Source organism: Myxine glutinosa, chromosome 6 (genome assembly GCF_964187855.1).
Source record: "Myxine glutinosa chromosome 6, kmMyxGlut1.1, whole genome shotgun sequence".
In the NCBI taxonomy this organism is placed as follows: domain Eukaryota; kingdom Metazoa; phylum Chordata; class Myxini; order Myxiniformes; family Myxinidae; genus Myxine; species Myxine glutinosa.
The window spans coordinates 180,684,140-180,702,100 of NC_136266.1; positions in this window are offsets into that span (position 1 = coordinate 180,684,140).

Genomic DNA, 17,961 nt, shown 5'->3' on the forward strand with positions numbered 1-17,961 from the left:
ATACGAGCAATTTGAGTTACGAGCTCGGTCACAGAACGAATTAAACTCGTAAGTCAAGGTTCCACTGTGTATATATATATATATATATATATATATATATATATATATATATATATATATATATATATATATATATATATATATATATATATATATAAAGATATATATATATATATATATATATATATATATATATATATATATATATATATATATATATATATATATATTCTTGTGGATATGGGATTTGCATCCATCCATATCCGCTTGTAAATATTCCCCTATTTCCTCAATACTTCCCAACTCTCCCCAATCCCCCATTCCCTAGTCCCATTTTCTGTAAACAACACTCTGCAGACCCGACCTCCCCCTATTTCCCCCATTAAATGTCGCATCCAGGTCCACCGCATCTCATGTCGACAACGATAGGACATCTTGCTTGTTATTCTTAGTCTATGTCAGTTAAGGATTCGTTTCCATTAATTCTGACCCTTCGTTGCACCAGAATGTGATTGTATGGCACCGTTAGGAAGTTTAGGACCTCCCAATACCTCCCCGCAGCTCTTCCTCACAGTTCTCTTCAACAACAACAACAACAACAACAACAACAACAACGAGCGCAGGGGGTGCGCGTCCTCACTCTGGCTTGGTAGGAGTGGTGGGAGGACACCAGGCCTTCCCAACGAGCCGCCATCGGACATGTGCTCGACGGGGTTACCAAACAGGGGCTCCCTGTCGGCTCGTCAAGGGCGGAGCCCGGTAACCCCCGCACCCAATGGAAGCGGCGGACCGGCCCCAGTTGGGGCGGAACCAACCAGCCGAGGGCGTGTCACTCCCCGCTGAGCATGCGCAGAGAGAGGTGACGTCAGATGCGCGCTGAGCTTGGAGCAAGCAAGACCACCTCCGAGCGCTGTGAGACCTCCCTGCATCTTGGAACCATGCTTTATCCTGTCCCCGAGCCAAGGTGCACCTTGTGCCATCGACCTACCTGTCCATTCCTGCCATCAATCCCTGTGTAAGTCTACCTTGTCCGTTTGTCCGTGGTCTGTCTGGGAATAGATAAGACTGTATTTAAGTGCCCATCTCTTCTGTATCTTTACCTCACTCTGCCTTGTAATCTACCCCTTTTCTCCACCACTGTAATTATACCCTCCTCCGGAGGTCTTGAGAACTGTACCCCCCTTGCGTCGTTTCCTCTTTCCCAGTCGTCGTGTCCTTTCTATCATTGATTTGGCATAGCGCGATTTGGCCAACGTCTGGGTGAATCGGGTGAGTCGGGAAGAAACGGGGAACAACTGTTCGGCCGCGGTTACCTCCGCTCGGTAAATAACATCCAATCTGCGGTCCGTAACAATTGGTGTCGGGGAGTGAGATACGAGGCCCGAACCAAATTTTTAAAAACAGCTAGACAAAATTTGGTCAAAATTACAAAGTACCGAAATTGCTTTTGTTTTACAAAAACCCGAATTTTGAAAGTCGCGCTATGGGAGATCAAGACGGCTGGGTTCCGGTAGAGGAGAGTGAGGCAGGGTCGATCCAGGACCAAATTGAGGGACATGAGGAGAGCGAAGCAGTGAGGGCGGCAGGTTCGCAAAATGGCGGCGCTAGGCATGGGGAAGTGGAGCGCGAACAACAGGTCGGCGCCGCGCAGGCGATTGCGGTAGCTGTACCCGTGCCGCCGATGGACATGCAAGTCCTCATGGCGCAAATAGGGGCCCTGTTGGCCCAGAATAGCGAGAAATTGAGGGAGGACATGGGGTCCAATAGCGAGAAATTGAGGGAGTACATGGGGTCCAATAGCGAGAAATTGAGGGAGGACATGGGGGCCCAGATCGGAGGGTTAGGGAGTAGAATAGAGGGATTAGGAAACAAATTTTAGGGATTAGACAATAGATTAGGGGAAATACAGGAGGGGTTAACGGGGGTAGAAAACAGAATGGCCGCTCAAGAGAATCAAATGGAAGGGATGAAAAGGGGGTTAGAGGGGTTAGAAAACAGTATGGAAGGCAAATTGAGGGACATGAGGGACCAAGCGGAAAGGGAAGTTAAACAAATGGGGCAGCAGATAGAGGGGGTCAGAATGGGGGTAGAAACTAAATTGGATGCTCACAGGGAGGAAATGGAGCAGATGAGGGTGGCATCTGGGCAGGAGATGCAAGTGATGGGAGGGGAGATCAGAAGAGGTGTGAGTGAGGTCGGAGGAGTGCGCGAGGAGGTGAGGCACTGTGAGGAGCGCATGGAGAAGGAGGTGAGAAAAGGGACTGTAAAATTGCAAGGTGGTATAGAGGAGTTGATGCTGGGAGTAGAAGAGCTGACAGTGGGACAAAAGGAGTTGGGGGACCAGGTAAAGAAGAACACAGCGGTAATAGAGGGTTTAAAATCGACACAGAAGGAGATGAAAAAGGACGTAGGGGTAATTAAAAAAGAGTGTCAGACGGTACATGAGGACCTGACGAGGAAAATGAACAAGGTGGTAGAGGTGATGGAGGTTAAATAGCGGGAGGTGCGGGAGCACATAGAAAAAAATAAGGTGGAGTTAGAGGAAGAACTTAAGGGGGCGCACGAGTAGATGAAGGAGGTGAAGCAGAAATTAGAAGAAGTGGAAGAAGAGGTGAGCAAAATTAAGAAGCGACGGAGAGAGGATAAGAAAGAGATAAAAGAGGAAGTAAAAGAATTGGTCCAAAGTCTGTGTTCGGATCGTGATGATGTGCTCATTAACCGGATGAGGGATTCGCAGGTGATGGAGGAGAAGCGAAGAGAAAGAGGACCCGGTGTAAGTGGTGACCAATATGGTCGTGCGTATGATGCGCCAGGTGATTGAATAAACTTGGGGGTCGAGATGGACCCGGATGTTCGTGAGAGGCCAAGAGTGAGGTGTATGGCTGGTCCGGAGTGTATGGAACGAGGGTGCGAGCGAGGGGGTCCGGTGATGGGAGAGGTGCGAGGTGTGAGTGAGCAAGGTTGTGGTGGTATGGAATGGGTAGCGGGTTGCGGAAGCGTGACCCATGCATCGACACCAACAGGGGTAGTTTTTAGAGGGACAGGGGAGGCACGGGAGCCCCTTGGGGGTAATGTACTGTGGGGGCCATGCCGGTTCGGCCCCGCGCTGACCCCGCAAGGGGCGACGCACGGGGTCTGGCAGGCGGGCAACGACTCGCATACGAGGTGGTCCCACAAGGTCCCACTCGCGCCGTATGACAGTGGGTAAGGGTGGCATCCCTGCCACCCTTCCCATGATGGGGGCAAATGCGCTATAGTTTATGGGGTGGCTCTGACAACCGAGCCAGGGAGGGCTTGGTTATATTGATAGGGACTAGAGGTGACTATAGGTGACAAGATTTATGTAAGAGACTTGGTACCTGTAGTGGGGACGTAGTAGCTTAGTGTTTGATAATGACGTGGGAGCGCTGAGTGTAAGGGAAGACGGAGGAGCGCGAGTTTTAGAAGGGAGTAGACAGAGCAGATGATGCAGTATGAATGGAAGTGCTGGTGAGCAGCTTCAAATGAGGCATCGGTGAGGCAATGCTCCGAGGTGTGTGTGAGTGTACAAGTGATGAATGAGAGAGCATTGCGGATGAGTGTCATGGTGAGTAGTGAGTGTTGTGGATCAGCGCGAATGCGCTTGGGGGAGAGAAGGGTGCAGGCGGCACCAAGTATGAGAGCACAGGTGTGCAAGTACAGGTGTGTGGAATATATGGAGCAGAGAATGAGTGGTGTGGAGAGAGTTGGAGTAAGTGGTACGGAGTGGTGTGCGTGGTGCGAAGGTGTGGATGGGGGAAGAGTGGGCCCTTTTCACGAGTACCCGTGGAGGGTAGTTTAAAGAGTAGTTAGAAGGTATAGGTAAATTGTGGTTGGATATTGGCATTTGTGGTGCGGTTGCAGAATGGTATTGTGGATGGGTGCATTGGTGTGGTGAAATTGGCTGGTCGTGTGGCCTGTTAGTATGAGTGTGAATGGTTGGGCACTCCGCCACTGTTAGATGTCGGCCAGGTGAGGCCGCAGGTGGGCTCCGGGAGCCGTTAGTGTCAGTGGGTGCCTGAGGATCCCGGGTGTGGATCGGGCAGCCCGTGCCAGAGAGGGCACCGAGGGGGTGAGAGTGCGAGAGGGCCTTCCCCAGTTAGTTAGGTTAGGGTGAGGAGCAGGTGAGCTCGGTAGGCAACAACAGTGGTGGAGGTGTGCAGGTGGGCGGACCAGCTGGGAGCGTCACACGACCCAGCCACCGAAATTGTGCGGGAGCACCGAGTGTTGAATCGGGGAGTGAGACCCAAATTGATGGTGTGCACCACAGATGGTCAATGGGATTTTGGTTCTTCGAACCACATAGAGTTATAAGGGCCAATGGTTTGGCAGGAGAAAGACCCCTGGTAATGTAAAGTTGTTCAAGTCATTTAGGAAATAGTTAGGATTGATGAACCTGTCGCACCATACGCAGCCACTTACCTGAGGTGATGATGATGACTCCACACCTGTGTTTTCTTTGTTTTGTGTTGCAGGAGATGAGAATTGCTGTTTGGATTTGTGAGACGCATCACGACGTGGATGAGACATTGGGGTGATTCCATCTCTCCCTCCTTAGGAGGGACTGATGATGAGTTGGTGATGGCAAATTTTGATGTTGAGTTGGAGATGGCAAATTTTGATGAGAGTTGGAAATAGCAAATTTGATTGGTTAGGAGGGAGAGAAGACGAATTTGGTTTATGGGAGGAACGGGGAAGACAGTAGGGACGTTTGTTGATGTGTAAAGTAGATGTTTATGGGTAGTGTTGTGTTTTGTGGATACAGTAAGGGGTAAGGGAGGGGCAATGTAGGTTACCTGGTGGGGGGGGGGGCGTACGGTAGGAACGTACCTGTCTCACCTGGTTCCCATGTGCCCCCAGTGTGCATTACCTTATATTGCATGCACTTTCGCGCCCTTACCACCTTACTCACCTGTCTTCTTTTGTCTCCCACCTCCGAGGATCTGGCTTTGGGGCAGAGAGAGAGGAGAGAGAGGTGCTGGCTCCGCAGTTGTGGGCCTGTACTTCCGCTGCTTGCTGCCTGGATCGGTACACCATATGGACAGCAATTTTTGTGGCTGCCCACAATGGACCGCAGTTCTTTTGCGGTCAAGCACCACCCGTTGATGGACCTCTGGGTCAATGTGGCACCTATGCCATACAGGTGAACCACTTTTAGTTGGCCCCTGACGGCCACAATGAAGAAATGGACGCGGTTGGCGCCTTTCTTTATTTCTAAAGAAGCCAGAAGGCCAAGTGCACTCCATGAAGGCAAGACCAGCGGCAGAACATCGGCCGGCTGCGACACCACGGGTGACCATGGACACTTGATTGTGCATTTTTATTGAACACTTTATTGGTGCACCGGATGGTGCTGACTGTGCATAATGGGGTGGTGCTTTTGGTGCTTGGAAGGGGTGCTCTGCACATTATTAAAGGCCGTAGGGCCACAGGGCACTCGTGGGTTGGTGTATCGATGCTGGCATGCGTGCTCTCCCTATGCATAACATCTACATGTGTTCCTCAAAGAACAGGTCCTGGATCGTAGTGTAAATATCAGTGTAGTCTTGTATAAATGATGCTCCCTACCGGCTGTATGTTTAGTTTGAGGATGCTTTCCGCGATTCGGTTATCCTGTGGGTGTGTTTCTGTTAGGAGAAGGGTGCAACTTCGCAGGGGGACATATTTACTCATTTGTGAACATCTGTAAAACTGTCGCACTCAGGGTTGAGTTAATAGTAGAGGGAACTACATCTGAGTGCCACACTAAAGTAGGTAAAAATTTATCGGGTCGGGCCGGCCCAAGGTCGAGAAGGGTGCCGTGTTGCGGATATGGGATTTGCATCCATCCATATCCACTTGTAAATATTCCCCTATTTCCTCAATACTTCCCAACTCTCCCCAATCCCCCATTCCCTAGTCCCATTTTCTGTAAACAACACTCTGTAGACCCGACCTCCCCCTATTTCCCCCATTAAATGTCGCATCCAGGTCCACCGCATCTCATGTCGACAACGATAGGACATCTTGCTAGTTATTCTTAGTCTATGTCAGTTAAGGATTCGTTTCCATTAATTCTGACCCTTCGTTGCACCAGAATGTGATTGTATGGCACCGTTAGGAAGTTTAGGACCTCCCAATACCTCCCCGCAGCTCTTCCTGACAGTTCTCTTCAACAACAACAACAACAACAACGAGCGCAGGGAGTGCGCGTCCTCACTCCGGCTTGGTAGGAGTGGTGGGAGGACACCAGGCCTTCCCAACGAGCCGCCATCGGACATGTGCTCGACGGGGTTACCAAACAGGGGCTCCCTGTCGGCTCCTCGTCAAGGGCGGAGCCCGGTAACCCCCGCACCCAATGGAAGCGGCGGACCGGCCACAGTTGGGGCTGAACCAACCAGCCGAGGGCGTGTCACTCCCCGCTGAGCATGCGCAGAGAGAGAGCGGTGACGTCAGATGCGCGCTGAGCTTGGAGCAAGCAAGACCACCTCCGAGCGCTGTGAGACCTCCCTGCATCTTGGAACCGTGCTTTATCCTGTCCCCGAGCCAAGGTGCACCTTGTGCCATCGACCTACCTGTCCATTCCTGCCATCAATCCCTGTGTAAGTCTACCTTGTCCGTTTGTCCGTGGTCTGTCTGGGAATAGATAAGACTGTATTTAAGTGCCCATCTCTTCTGTGTCTTTACCTCACTCTGCCTTGTAATCTACCCCTTTTCTCCACCACTGTAATTATACCCTCCTCCGGAGGTCTTGAGAACTGTACCCCCCTTGCGTCGTTTCCTCTTTCCCAGTCGTCGTGTCCTTTCTATCATTGATTTGGCATAGCGCGATTTGGCCAACGTCTGGGTGAATCGGGTGAGTCGGGAAGAAACGGGGAACAACTGTTCGGCCGCGGTTACCTCCGCTCGGTAAATAACATCCAATCCGCGGTCCGTAACAATATATATATATATATATATATATATATATATATATATATATATATATATACAGTGGTACCTCGGCTTACGAGTGCCCCAACGTACGAGTTTTTCGGGATACGAGCCGTCGCTCGGGCGGTTTGTTGCTTTGGGATACGAGCCGAGATCCGATGTACGAGCTCAAAAAATTTATTTTTTTTAATTTTCCGGTTGTGGCTTCCGGTTCCGGTCACGTGGTTATCTTGCCGTGAAAGCATCTCTGCTTGGATATAAAACACGCAATCGTCGAAATACATGAGCGAGGAATCTCCTTGCTCCAGCCGGTGACGTCATCGGCGGGGATCCCCGCCTCCAGAGTGGCTGGTCACGTGACCGCCAAAGCGTGTCGCGCGTGCGGGTATAATGAGCTACACCTGTGGATCACGTGACCACGGAAGCACGCCTCGCTTGAGAGGCATGGCTTTCGGTTTGCGTTTTGCTTTATAAGGCGCGATAAATGGGCTTTTGAGTGTTAGCGGTTCATGGCGTTGACGGTTCATGACGGTTCATGACGGTTCATGGCGTTGACGGTCAAAAACCCATTACATCAATTTTACCAGGCACTGTACAGTAAGTACAGTGGACACCAAATGCACGGTGGAAGGCTAGAAGTAGAAGATCGTCCAAGACAAGTGAGAATAAGCCATACTTTGGAGATGACGTCATTCGCTGGTCCGATAACCAAAGATGTGGTATAAAAAACCAGGTGAGCTAACAATGCAGCAATGAAGGAATTCGGCCAAGGCACCGGCACACAACGACCTACCTACATCGAAAGACTCAATGCCAATGGTGACAGAAGCCAAGACGGCCGGCTTAAACACCGCCGAAAGACCACGGTGTACCAACTTACGATGCAGAACATCTTGCACTTAATATGATGACAACAGGTGCCATCCTCTGACGTACCATTACAGGTACAGGTACAGTACACGTGAGCACAGAGCAAAAGTTCACTGAAACCGAGATTAAGAAAAAAGAAAAAACACCTCGTGGTCCGTGCTCGATATCCGAGTTTCAATCTTTTCAAACACATGATGCTCTCGGTCACGGTATCTCCTGCGAGCTGCTTCTCCTTCAACCACACAAACAACAACTTCTCCATATCTTCATGGATAGAGGTCCGGAGCTTTGAAATAATCGTAACGCCCTTGGCTGGCGTTATAGCCTTTATGGACTCCTTCTGCTTCAAAATCGTACATATCGTAGAAGGAGTACGATCGTACTGCCTCGCCAAGTCGACAACACGCACACCTCACCTGGCATGCTCTTCTCCTCTGCTTAATAAAACCAGTTTATTTCTTTACATTCTCTTGTATTATGTACAGTATATACGAGGTCGTGCTTGTTTATACATTATTTGTTATTTATAAAGTACATTTTTGTTATTTAAAAGCACCTAACAAAAAAAATTGGTGTTTTTTTTTTGAGGCTGGAACGGATTAATAGCATTTCAATGCATTTGAATGGGAAAATTTGCTTTGACTTACGAGCGATTTGGCTTACGAGCTCCGTCACGGAACGGATTAAACTCGTAAGCCGAGGTACCACTGTATATATATATATATGCACAGTCACGTGAAAAAGTAAGTACACCCCATGTAAAGTTTTGACCTTTTCAACATATTTCAACATACAGCTATTTGATCTTCATTTCAACAATATTGAGAGATAAAGTTGATATAATATAACAAATATCATGAAACATTTACATTTTGTAGTCCATTGTATAATTTAAATAAACATAAATGCAAATTTTGCATGTGGAAAAAGTAAGTACACCCCTACATTTATCACCACTTCAAATACCTAAAATTAGAATCAGGTGCACCAGCTCAGGTGCAAATGATTAGAACATCGTTAGAGAGGATCTTGGAGGAACCTGTCTTATTTAAACCTCAGACATTTAGTTTGGTTTGCTCTTTGTTGTTGAAGTGTGCGGCGTCACCATGCCTAGATCAAAAGAGCTCTCTGAGGCCTTCAGAAAGAAGGTTATAGATGCCTACGAGTCTGGGAAGGGATTTTAAAATCTCCAAACAATTTGAAATCAATCATTCGACTGTTCGGAAGATAATCTACAAGTGGAGAAGATTCCAAACAACTCTCAACTTGTTCAGGCCAGGCCGCCCCAACAAGTTCAGCCCGAGAGCAGACCGCAAGATGCTGAAAGAAGTCTCTAAGAACCCCAGAATGTCATCACGGGATCTACAGGTAGCTCTTGCCACTGTTGATGTCAAAGTACACGAGTCTACCATTAGAAAGAGGCTGCACGAATTTGATCTACATGGGAGGTGTGCCAGGAGGAAACCTTTGCTGTCCAGAAAGAACATCAAGGCAAGACTAAAGTTTGCCAATGAACACCTCGGCAAAGACCAGCAATTCTGGAACAATGTGCTCTGGACAGATGAGTCAAAGGTAGAGCTATTTGGCCACAGTATCAGAAGACATGTTTGGCGAAAACCAAAGACAGCATTTGACCACAAAAACCTGATACCAATTGTCGTGAAAATCGAGCTCAGACACGACTTGACCTCTGGGTAGGTTTAATATCATTTAGATCTGTAGTACATCCTGTAAGAATACATGCATGCAACAGGCATTAAAATCAGAGTATTTCATGAGCAATGGTCGATTCAATATAGCAATGGTCCAACAGAGAGGACAGTCAGCGCAGCATTTAGGGGCGTACATACCATTCAAACTACAGGACTATGTCACAGTGAGTTCCGCTGGAGTGTTCACGCGCGCCCCGGTTGTCCCGGGTCTTATAGACGCCCCTTTTGAAGCGAGCACACCCTGGGTTCACCTTGGTATAATTTCACTACATTCTCCCCGCCGTTAGAACTATACTGCCGCTAGGCAGGTTGCAAGCAAGCATCAGCAATAAACGAATGGGTCACGTCAATCCACGTCAGTCGGTCCACCCGTAGCGGTCGGGGCGGCGAACTTCCCTGCCAGTTCGTGTTCGGAATCTATCGGGCACGGCGTCCCCAAGCCCGGAGTCCCCCGCGTCGGAATAGCCGCCGGAGGTGGGAGTCGGAGGGGGCGCCCCTGCGCCTTCGGGCACGGGAGTGGGGGACGACGGGAGTAACGGTGGTAGTTCCATAGGGGAAGCTTCGGTAGAGTCCATAGACTCGTAGACGGGCTCGTCGATATCCCTGTCGTCGTCCCCACATGGGGCGAGATGGCGTACGGAGACGGTAGACTCGCGGCCATCCGCCGTTAACACGCGAGCATGCTCGGGATTAGCCTGGAGGACCTGCACCTTGTCAACAAGGGGGTCGTATTTGCTAGCGCGAACCGCTCGTTTGAGATAGGCGGGCCCCGGTTCAGCGAGCCAGCTGGGTAAAGATTGGATACTGCCGGAGCTTCTAGGGTGGTGGAACAGTCGTTCGTGAGGAGTCTGGTTGGTGGCAGTACATAGGAGAGCCCGGATCGAGTTTAGAGCGGCAGGTAGTGACCACGCCCATTTATCGAGGCCTCGGCCGAGGGTCCGAAGGCTTAGCATGACGGCCCTCCATATAATCCCATTAAAGCGTTCGATCTGCCCATTCGCTTGGGGCCGGTACGGGGTGGTGTAGCTCGAAGCGACATTATGCTGGAGCAAGTAGCCCCTCACCTCCTGGGACAGGAACACCGCACCCCGATCGGTATGCACGTAGGCTGGATACCCGAACATAGAAAACAAATTCTGCAGGCACCGAATAACCGTGGCAGCCGACATATCCCCGCACGTGTAAGCAAAGGGGAATCGGGAATACTCATCGACGATAGTGAGCAGATAAGCGAGAGTTGCTCGACATTGGCAGCGGCCCTTTGAAGTCCATCGCCAAGCGCTCCCACGGTCTAGTAGCCCTAACGAGTGTCCCCATAGGAGGGTTATAAAAACGCGGTTTGAGTTCCGCACAGATCGCGCAATCACGGCAGATGCGGCGGATGTCCTCAATCGAGTACGGCAGATTGCCCTCGCGCACAAAATGCGCGAAGCGCGTTACCCCGGGATGACACATAGTGCCGTGCAAAGTGTGCAGCCCCTCCAAAGTTACAACCCCCGCGCAAGTGGCCGGCCTCGATAAGGCGTCCGCGACCAGGTTATCCTTCCCCGGGCGGTATTTGATGGTGTAGCAGAAGTCGGCGAGTTCGATACGCCAACGGGTGATTTTCTCATTCTTAATGCGCTGAGCATGTAAGGTGTCGTACATAAACGCAACACTCTGTTGGTCCGTGACGATTTGGAAATTCCGCCCAAGCAGATACGGCCGCCATCGCCGAATTGATTCGACGATCGCGTACGCTTCCTTTTCGACAGACGAATGCCTCTGCTCAGCGGAGGTGAGAGTCCGCGAGAAGAAAGCCACAGGGCGGCCTCCTTGGGAAAGAGTCGCCGCTATCGCATGATCCGAGGCATCACTCTCCAAAACGAAAGAGGCACTCTCGTCAATCGTCGCGACAGCGGCGCCAGCGATGTCGACTTTAAGGCCCTCGAAGGCCGCCAGGGCGGCCGGGCCCATGGGGAAAGTGTCGCAGGCCACGAGGGGGCGGAGCTTCGCGGAGAAATTTTGCACCCACTTTGAGTAGTGGGCGAACAGCCCTAGAGCGCGTTTCAGCGAAGCCCGATCGCTAGGCGGAGCCATATCGAGCAAAAGGCGCAGACGCTCCTTATCCGCAGAGACGGAGCCATGGGTCACGGTGTACCCCAAAAGGTCTACCGTGCGTAGAGAGTATCGACACTTAGCCGCATTCATGGTTAGGCGATATTTCCGCGCGACCTCGAGGAAGCGTTTCAGATTAGCGTCGTGATGCTCCTGGTCATACCCACAAACCGTAAGATTGTCCAGATAGACAAAGACATCGGTCAAATTCTCCTTCGCAACGAGGTCATCCATAGCCCTCTGAAAACAAGCGACTCCGTTAGTTACCCCAAAGGGAAGTCTCGTGAACTGGTACAACCGCTGACCCGATTCAAAGGCTGTAAAGACGCGATCAGCCCTAGAGATGGGGACTTGATGATACGCACTACGCAGATCGAGAGTGCTATAAACGGAATACAGAGCCACCTGGCGTACCAGGGCGTCCATCCCCGGTAAGGGGTAGGCATCCAGCTGTGTAAAACGATTAATCGTCTGCGAATAGTCGATTACCATGCGCCGGCGGTGGGCCTCACTCCGCACCACTAAGACTTGGGCCCGCCACGGTGACCTACTGTGTTCTATAATACCGTCCTTTAAGAGCAGGGCCGTTTCTTCCGCAATGAATTGCACGTCCGCGCGAGAGTAGCGCCGCGATTTGACGGCTACAGGGGTACAATCAGTGGTCAGGTTGGGGAACAGTGAGAGAGGCTCCATGTCCATTTGAGCGAGGGCGCACACAGCGAGCATGTCCGGCCCACCGAAGTCTATTTCCAAACGTCCATGCCGCTTAAGGAAATCAAGGCCTAACAGAACGTCAGCGCATAAAGCAGGTAATACCATGAGATACACGTCTGGGAACGTGCGTCCCTTTATCACAAGTTTCAATCGACATGCCCCTTTTGTGCTCAACCGAAGTCCCTGAGAGGCCATGAAGATCCGGCGGGTTGTCCCGAGAACCGGCCACCCATGTTGATGCACGAGTCACGTGAGGAAGCTCTCTGCCGTCTGCAGATTCATATGCCAAAGTGGGTGCATGTAATTCATAAGAGCCGCCGCCAGATGGCGCTCGCGTCACGTGAGAAAGATCTCTACCGTCTGCAGATTCATATGCCAAAGTGGGTGCATGTAATTCGTAAAAGCCGCCGTCAGATGGGGCTCGAGTCACGTGCTGCGTTTGCCGCACATCGAGAGGAGTTTCCAAAGCAGGAGCATGTCGCTTGTTTGAAGTAGGCGTTCGAACGCCAGTCAAGGTCGGTCGTGCTGTGGCCGGTCGCGTTCGCGCCATTTGTTTCGGCGGCCCGGTGTATCTCACCAAGGTCGGGCGTGTAGCCAGAGGCCCGCGAGAAGGAGAGCGGCTCTTCAAAGCCGAGTGAGGCGCCCCGTCCGGCGCTCGATCCGTTGGCTCCGCGATGAGCCCATTCAAGGTTGCGCGGGGACGCGTGCCCCGAGCGGCCTTCCTGCAGACCTTTGCAAAATGGCCCTTGGTGGAGCACAGGTGGCATGTAGCCTCCCGGGCCGGGCATTCAGAGCGAGGGTGCTGCCGATTCCCGCAAAAATAACATTTTGCATACCGGTCAGGCCGTGGCCGGGCAGCGGCGGCAGCAGTGAGGCCAGAAGCGGAGTCCGCTTCAGGAGCTCCCAGAGACTCGGCCGTAGTGGTCGGGTCCTCCTCCGTATCCTCGGCGGTAGCCCTCTCCGGTCGCGCGAGTTGCGAGGTCCCCGCCACGACTCGTGCGTGATCATATGCGGTGGATTGTTCTCGGGCATCTGTGTATACGCGTGCCAGCCGTAGTGCCTCTGTAAATGTCAGATCCGCGACCTCTAGGAGCCGGAGCCGCAAAACTCCAGAATTAATTCCGGAGATGAATGAATCTCAGAGCAAGTCGTCCTGCACTTGCTCGTGGGTCCGGACGTCCTGCACGCAGTCTGCCAACAGGTAGCGCAACTCCTGCGCGAAGCGATCGATCGATTCAGATGGTTGCTGTCGCCGCTGAGAGAGTTGATGCCGGCCATGCACAGCGCTCCGTGTCTTTACGTAGAGGCGCTTCAGCTCGGCTAGCGCCGTAGCGTACGTCCCAAATCGAGAAATGTTCCGGAAAACGGTGTGATAGACCTTCGACTGTTACACGGACAGCTTTATCGCTGCGGTGGGCTCTGTTTCGTGAGCAGCAAAGTAATTCTCCAGCGTTTTGAGCCAGTGAGTGAACTCTGATGCTGATCCCTCAGCTTGAGGGTTGGCTCCGAGAATCGGTACCACGATCATCTTGTGGTCAGCCATTCCGGCGATCTAAATGATATTAAATGTCGTGAAAATCAAGCTCAGACACGACTTGACCTCTGGGTAGGTTTAATATCATTTAGATCTGTAGTACATCCTGTAAGAATACATGCATGCAACAGGCATTAAAATCAGAGTATTTCATGAGCAATGGTCGATTCAATATAGCAATGGTCCAACAGAGAGGACAGTCAGCGCAGCATTTAGGGGCGTACATACCATTCAAACTACAGGACTATGTCACAGTGAGTTCCGCTGGAGTGTCCGCGCGCCCCGGTTGTCCCGGGTCTTATAGACGCCCCTTCTGTAGCGAGCACACCCTGGGTTCACCTTGGTATAATTTCACTACACCAATTGTAAAGCATGGTGGTGGAAATATTATGGTTTGGGGCAGCTTTGCTGCATCAGGGCCTGGGCAGCTCACCATCATAAAATCCACTATGAATTCTTCATTGTACCAGAGGGTGCTTGAGGATAATGTGAGGCCATCTGTCGGAAAGTTGAAGCTCAACCGTAGGTGGACCTTGCAACATGACAATGACCCTAAACATACCAGTAAATCCACCAAGGAATGGCTGAAAAGAAAGAAATGGAGGGTTCTGGAATGGCCAAGTCAAAGCTCGGATCTAAATCCCATCGAGATGTTGTGGGGGGATTTGAAACGAGCTGTGCATGCAAGAAACCCCTCAAACATCCCACAGCTGAAAGAATTCTGCATGGAGGAGTGGGCAAAAATTTCTCCCAGTCGATGTCAGAGACTGGTAGACAGTTATAAGAAACGCCTACTTGAGGTTTTTTTTGCCAAAGGGGGCAATACCACCTATTAGAGCCAAGGGTGTATTTACTTTTTCCACATGCGAAATTTGCATTTATGTTTATTTAAATTATACAATGGACTACAAAATGTAAATGTTTCATGATATTTGTTATATTATATCACCTTTACCTATCAATATTGTTGAAATGAATATCAAATAGCTGTATGTTGAAATATGTTGAAAAAGTCAAACTTTACATGGGGTGTAATTACTTTTTCACGTGACTGTGTGTGTGTGTGTGTGTGTGTGTGTGTGTGTGTGTGTGTGTGTGTGTGTGTGTGTGTGTGTGTGTGTATATATATATATATATCCACACATATACACCACATGACCAATAGTATGCGGACACCCCTTATAATTTGTGGATTCGGCTATTTCAGCCACACCCATTGCTTACAGGTATGTACAGTGCATTCAGAAAGTATTCAGACCCCTTCACTTTTTTCACATTTTGTTATGTTGAAGCCTTATGCTGAAGTCGTTTAAATTCATTTTTCCCTCATCAACCTACACTCAAAATGGCCTCTAAAGGTGGTTATGTTATAACCTACACTCAATACCCCATAATGGTAAGAGAGGTGACCAATAACCCGATGGTCACTCTGCCATAAAGCCCAGATCGTTGGAGTGTTGCAGTGATGGTTGTCCTTCTGTTAGTTTCTCCCATCTCCACACAGGATCTCTTGAGCTCAGCCAGAGCGACCATCGGGTTCTTGGTCACCTCTCTTACCAAGGCCCTTCTCCCCCAACTGCTCAGTTTGGCCGGGCGGCCAGCTCTAGGAAGAGTCCTGGTTGTTCCAAACTTCTTCCATTTAAGAATTATGGAGGCCACTGGGCTCTTGGGAACCTTCAATGCAGCAGAAATTATTTTCTAGGCTTCCCCAGATCTGTGCCTCGACACAATCCTGTCTCTGAGCTCTGCATGCAGTTCCTTCGACCTCATGGCTTGGTTTTTGCTCTGATATGCATTGTCAGCTGTGAGACCTTATATAGACAGGTGTGTGCCTTTCCAAATCATGTCCAATCAATTGAATTTACCACAGGTGGACTCCAATCAAGGTGTGGAAACATCTCAAAGATGATCAAGAGAAATGGGAGGCACCTGAGCTAACTTTAAAGTGTCATAGCAAAGGGTATGAATACTTATGTCAATGTGATATTTCAGTTTTTACTTTTTAATAAATTCGCAAAACTTTCTAAAATCCTGTTTTCTCATTGTCATTACGGGGTATTGAGTGTAGATTGATGAGGGAAAAAATGAATTTAAACGATTTCTAAGGCTGCAACGTAACAAAAAAAGTGAAGGGGTCTGAATACTTTTTGAATGCACTGTATATAATCAAGCACACAGCCAAGTAATCTCCATAAACAAACATTGGCAGTAGAATGGGCGGTACTGAAGAGCACAGTGAGTTTCAATGTGGCTTTCCGTCATAGGATGCCACCTTTCCAACGTGAGTTAGTCAAATTTCTGCCCTGCTAGAGCTGCCCCGGTCAACTGTAAGTGCGGTTATTGTGAAGTGGAAACGTCTCGGAGCAACAACAGCTCAGCTGTGAAGTGGTAGGCCACACAAGCTCACAGAATGGGACAGCCGAGTGGTGAAGCAGGTAGCACGTAAAAAGCATCTGTTGTCGGTTGCAACACTCACTACCGAGTTCCAACCTGCCTCTGGAAGCAATGTCAGCACAATAACTGTTCGTCGGGAATTTCATGAAATGGGTTTCCATGGCTGAGCAGCTGCACACAACCCTAAGATCACCATGCGTAGGCTGGAGTGGTGGCAAGCTCGCCACCATTGGACTCTGGAGCTGTGGAAACGCGTTCTCTGGAGTGATGAATCATGCTTCACCATCTGGCAGTTGGACAGATGAAACTGGTTTTGGCGGATGCCAGGAGAACGCTACCTGCACGAATGCATAGTGCCAACTTTAAAGTTTGGTGGAGGAGGAATAATGGTCTGAGGCTGTTTTTCATGGTTCGGGCTAAGCCCCTTTGTCCCAGTGAAGGGAAATTTTAACGCTACAGCATACAATGACATTCTAGACGATTGTGTGCTTCCAACTTTGTGGCAACAGTTTGGGGAAGGCCCTTTCCTGTTTCAGCATGACAATGCCCCTGTGCACAAAGCGAGGTCCATACAGAAATGGTTTGTCGAGATCGGTGTGGAAGAACTTGACTGGTCTGCACAGTGCCCTGACCTCAACCCTATCGAACACCTTTGGGTTTATATGGAATGCCTACTGCGAGCCGGGACTAATCACCCAACATCAGTGCCCGACCTCACTAATGCTCTTATGGCTGAATGGAAGCAAATCCCTGCAGCAATGTTCCAACATCCAGTGGAAAGCCTTCCCAGAAGAGTGGAGTCTGTTATAGCAGCAAAGGGGGGACCAACTCCATATTAATGCCCATGATTTTGGAATGAGATGTGTGATGTTCGGGTGTCCACATACTTTTGGTCATGTAGTTTATGTATATGCACACACTTACGTTAGTATAAGTTAGTAAAGCTTGTTAATTTTACTATGAAGTTGGTGAAGCTTCACTATAAATATTTGTTTTCAATACAAGATTGAGGCTCATGGAAGAGTGTTTTTTTAGGGTAAAGAGACATCAAACGGATAAGGGGCAGTGGATCAACATTTGAAGACAGTAAATAATGGAATGACCAAACAGGAAGAGAAGAGATAGGATTGGAGGAAACACATTAATCTACAATAGTTAGGATGGGAGGAAACACAATAATTTACAATAAGGTTAGGTTCAGTTGGATAAATAGGGGTAGAATAGATTTTTGGTCGGGATGGGGATGACATGATCTAGCGGGTGGTGTTGGGCGTTGGGCTAGCGGCTAGGGTGCCGGCTTAGGATCCTACGATCCTGGGTTCGAATCCCGGTCGATCGCTGAATTAACGCCAGGGGGGTTGACTCAGCCTGTCATCCTTCCGAGGTCGGCTAATTGAGTACCAGTTCACTGGTAATTCCCTGTTTGTCGTTAAAGGCGGCAAAAAGGGTTGGCGTCAGGAAGGGCATCCGGCCGTAAAACATTGCTTCAAAAAGGGGACCGAAAAACAACAATAACCACGGTTCCCGAAAAAGGCCAACCCCCGCTTTGCGGGGAAAAATGGCCTCTAAAGGTGGTTATTTTTATTATTATATGGGGATGACATGACATTGCGGTGCACCATGTGCTTGAAGCCATGTCAGGAAGAGTGGAATTTAAAAGCTGATCAGGAAGGTGATTTTCACATATTGGAAGAAAAAATTGAGGAACAA